The 4,795-nt window shown below is 35.6% G+C and overlaps 1 long non-coding RNA gene across 1 annotated transcript; it reads left to right on the top strand.

Annotated features, from left to right (window-relative positions):
• Positions 1-210: 210 nt before the first annotated feature.
• LOC125592965 lies at positions 211-1,794 on the top strand. The gene is made up of 2 exons (XR_007328792.1): positions 211-933; positions 1,579-1,794. It is a non-coding gene; the product is annotated as an uncharacterized LOC125592965 (long non-coding RNA).
• The last annotated feature ends 3,001 nt before the right edge of the window (positions 1,795-4,795 follow it).

The raw sequence follows: 4,795 nt of genomic DNA, 5'->3' as shown, positions 1-4,795 counted from the left end.
AAAAACATTTTACAAAGATCTTAAAAAGATTTTGTTAGAAAGATTCATTTCTATTTGAAATTAAAAGAAAATTTTTTATCCAACTTATTGTATTTCAAGTATTTTCTCAAATATGATCTTTACTTTATTTTGAAGTATGTTGTATTATAGTTTACTTCTTAAAAATATCTATTGTTCTTTTTAACATTATCGCAAAAATTATCTTCTCTACTATGTAGATAGGTCCAAATTAATTTTCTTCCATATAAAAATGAAATTTAGAAATAAAAATATGTAAAGTAGTATTTTTACCTAATAATTTTTTCAAAATAATATTTGGTACAAAAATACAAAATTTATCGTCATAATATATAATCCACATAAACATCGGTATTATAGAGTTATATATTATATAATCCTAAATTACATTAAATTATTGATAAATTTTGTTATATAAACTAAAATATTTTAGTATAGAAAAAAACCTGCACGGATGTGCGGGTCAAGATCTAGTTACCATTATTTGTGTAGACAAATTTTAATCGATGGCATTATACGGTTGCAATTAGATTATAAAACTAAATGTTACCGTTGACTATATATCACAGAATACGTTATGGTATACATCTAATTTAGTATGAAAAAGGTTGGAGGTTAGAGCATACATATATCCCAACCACCAAAAAAAAACCGGCAAAAGTGCGTAGAAACTTATAATTGTATTATCTCGACTACCTTGGTTTTACTACGATAGTCGTTTGCTACCAAACACGCATATACATGTATCTAGTGAACTTTGCTTTACCTATTTAAGTAGATCGACTAGATCCCCATTTCTATAAGTTCTTCAAAACATATCCCTTCAACATAGAAAACGATGTCTTTCACTCAAATTCCGCGAAAGAGAGCAAGAAAGAAAAAATCTCTGAAAGAGGCTGATCATATACGACCTTGGTAAATGTTTTTTTTTTCTTTTTGATAAATATTTGTAAGTTTATGTAAACGTTTAACTAAAAGATGTTACTGCTTTTACCACATATTCTTATATCTGCAATTTAGGTTTAGGCTGTTCATATACTTATAAAATATGGACATGTATATACTCAGATTATTGTTTGTTTTTTTGACAAAAGGTTTTATACTTAGATTATTGTTTGAGTTATGACATGCATCATTAGTTTATATAGGGTTCATTTCAATTTTTAAAATAAAAGTACTACAAATTAATGAATATAACTTCATGCAAAGCAGATATTTATAAAGCACCTCTATTGAGGAGATTTTCAACTTATAAGTATCTATATATGTGGGTTTCTTAATGTGAACAATCTATATGTATTTCTAGGGATGGCTTCTGAAGTGTGATATCAGAAGTCAATAATAGAGATTATAACTATAGAAGGAATCTAAATGTGCAAAGAGCTAAACTATTACCCTAAATCATCATAATGCAACTGTATAATTTACATAGACGCGTATTTTTTATTGATACTAATGCAAAATTTGGTTTGATTTGATTTACTTTGCTTTATTTTTATATTTTGGTATCAGATGATTTTCATGTCTAAATATTTTGGTGTGTTGATTTTTCTTTCGCAGGTCGATACCAAGTACTCTCCATGGAATATTCATTTGAGCAAGATGTTGGCATGAAATTGCAGCGGTGAAGGACGAGCTGAATCTATATCGATACTACCTCGACCTCGATCCTTCACGTTGTTATTAATTAAATACATAGTCACAGTCTCATTGTCGACTATATATTAAATAATACCGTGAATGCAGATTCAGGAATAAATTAAAATATTTATTTAATTCTATTGGTTGTCTAAAATATTTAATTTAATTTGTATACATGCTGATGTTAGGAGTTTTCAAGGCTCCTAAGACAAATGTTGTAGTATAGTGATTGTCGAACCAGTTCTGAGGGATATCAAAGCACTGAGAATGCAAGTACTCACTTAATCTAAGTGCAACCAATGATTTAGATGGGTTTTAAACTATGACTAAAACTAGAAAGCAATAACAGAATGATACTTTCTTGACTAAGGGAAAAGAAAACTCATGGGCATAGGGATTAGACCTTGGGTGATCAAGTATCGAACTAAGGATGACAAATGATCAATCAAACTATCAACCTTAAGCCTAGACACAATTCTAAACAAGCTCTATGTCTAGATGAATGCTCATTTGCTAACATATCTCAAACATCAAATGTCTTTGGTTGAATAATATGAAAGCAATCATTACTAACAAGTCTATTAGCTATCTTAGCATCTTTAACAACAAATGTCTTTGGCAAAGTATACTAAAAGCCTAGGAGAGTTGTCTCAGGCATTTCATCAAACACCTTTCGGGTGGAAAATGCCTATTGATCAACTTTTGAGTGGCCAACTCAGAAGATGCATTAAGAATACTCTACTAGCAAGGAACAAGAATGATCTACACTAAAACATCCTAGAACTAACCTAATCACCCTTAATCTCCCTAACCCATGAATTCAAAAGGTGATTACTCACTAATCTCCATGATTCATCTTAAACCCATATTGGATTTCAGATTAATCATGTAGAGAAATCGATAAGAAATCAACAATAACACAAGAACATAACAATCAAAATCCAAGAGATGAACTTCTCAAGAGAGTTTTTGTGTATCTCTCCATAGATCAAAGATAGTCTGCCTGGTGGCTACAAAAGATGTTTAAAACATAGGTTTTTCCAAGTGCAAAACGTCCAAAATAAATTGCAAAAAGGTCCTCGGGAAATCATGATTTTCGGCAGCAAAGTAACGCGGAGCGACTTGCAGGTGTCGCTCCGGGAAGTCGCTCCAAGGCCGATTTTTGGTGTCTCCGGGTGAGAGGTCGCGAGCGACTTTGGTGTGTCGCTCCAACGGGTCGCTCTGGATCGGGAGCGACCTTGGTAGGTCGCTCTGAGAGGTCGCTCCAGGGTCATCTAAGACGGTTCGGAGTAACGAGAACGCGAGCGACTTCATGGCGTCGCTTTAGGAAGGTCGCTCTGAGAGGTGGGACACAGCGACTTCGTGATGTCGCTCCGGGAGGTCGCTCCCATGCTCTGCTCGTTTAATGATCACCTATTTCACCTCCTTCGAGCTCCAAATGCATCCAAATGTCCCCAAGAACTCCATGTGGCACTCCAGTACCTAATAGAGACTCATGTATGCAAAATGCAACCTAAACATGTCTAAATCCTAATCTCTATGATGAAAATGTTTATGAATGAATGGATAAAACAATGCAAATATGCAAGATATCACATGCTGATAATGTTGGATAATTCCAATTAACTTAAGGAGCAAGTTAACTCATTAAAGTGAAGTTTGATGGGTTAAGGAAAAAGGAAAACATATCGAGCTTAGGAATGTTTCCATATTATTATTAGGAAAAGATGTAGCTTCGCTCTTAGGAAAAGATGTAACTTCTTCCTATATTAAGAGTTCTCATGGAGAGATGTTCCATCAAGAGAAACACATTGAAAGATTTAGTTTTGAGAGAGTTTCTAAATCTAATAAGAAGAGAAGTTCTTATAATCTTTGTGTTTGTGCAACTTTAATTGGTATCAGAGCCAGGTTTCGAAGGTCGTTTACAAGAGGAGTTGTAACTTCGATCAAAACATGGGAGACGATTCTCAAGCACGTGATAAAGGTCTTGAGATGAAGAAGGACATACGATGTCCGATGCTAACATCGACCAACTACACCGTATGGTCGATGCGAATGAAAGTGATGCTTCGTTTATACGAAGTTTGGGATACAATTGATCCAGGGAGTAACGATGCAAAGAAGAACAATATGGCGATTGCTCTAATCTTTCAATCAGTCCCGGAGGCGCTAATACTTCAGATTAGAGAACATGATACATCGAAGAAGATTTGGGAAGCTATCAAATCCCGTAACCTAGGTGCTGATCGCGTGAGAGAAGCAAGGTTACAAACTTTGATGTCTGAGTTCGACAAACTGAAGATGACAGACACATACACGGTGGATGACTACGCAGGAAAACTTTCAGGCTTAGCATCGAGAGCAGCCGCGTTAGGAGAGATAATGGAAGCATCAAAGCTGGTAAAGAAGTTTCTGAAGGGACTTCCAAGAACGAAGTTCATTCATATCGTAGCTTCGTTAGAACAAGTGCTGGATCTAAATTCAACGGGATTGGAAGACATTGTTGGGAGATTGAAGGCTTTCGAAGAACGCATGAAAGAAGAAACCCAAGATGAAGGTCAATCGAAGCTCATGTTTGGAAAGAATGATATGCAAGGTAGTGGAAGCCATAACAACTCGCGAGGAAGAGGCATAGGTAGAGGTTATGGTGGAAGAGGAAGAGGACAAGGAAGGTCTAATGTTTCTGATGGTCATAACAAAGGAGGAGAAGCTTCAGACAAGACCAAGAAGGACTACTCTAAGGTTAGATGCTGGCGATGCGACAAGATGGGGCACTTCGTGTCACATTGTCCTACACGACCAAGAGAAGAAGCTAACCTAACGGAAACACAAGAAGCAGATGCATTATATATGCATGAAGTAGTATTCCTCAACGAAGAGAGAGTGTTTCCTAAGAGGTTTGATGTATCCGATGGAAATACGAGTATATGGTACCTTGACAATGGTGCAAGTAACCATATGACAGGCAAGAGAGAGTTCTTCTCAAACCTAGATGAGAGCATCAAAGGCAAAGTCAAATTCGGTGATGGATCAAACGTCGAGATTGTTGGGAAAGGTTCGATCACGTTCATCGGAAAAACAGGGGAGAGAAGAGCACTCAAAGATATCTACTACATCCCAAGTCTTAAACACAATA

Source organism: Brassica napus, chromosome C9 (genome assembly GCF_020379485.1).
Source record: "Brassica napus cultivar Da-Ae chromosome C9, Da-Ae, whole genome shotgun sequence".
In the NCBI taxonomy this organism is placed as follows: domain Eukaryota; kingdom Viridiplantae; phylum Streptophyta; class Magnoliopsida; order Brassicales; family Brassicaceae; genus Brassica; species Brassica napus.
The sequence above is the reverse complement of the archived record's forward strand: the minus strand, read 5'-3'. Positions and strand labels throughout refer to the sequence as shown.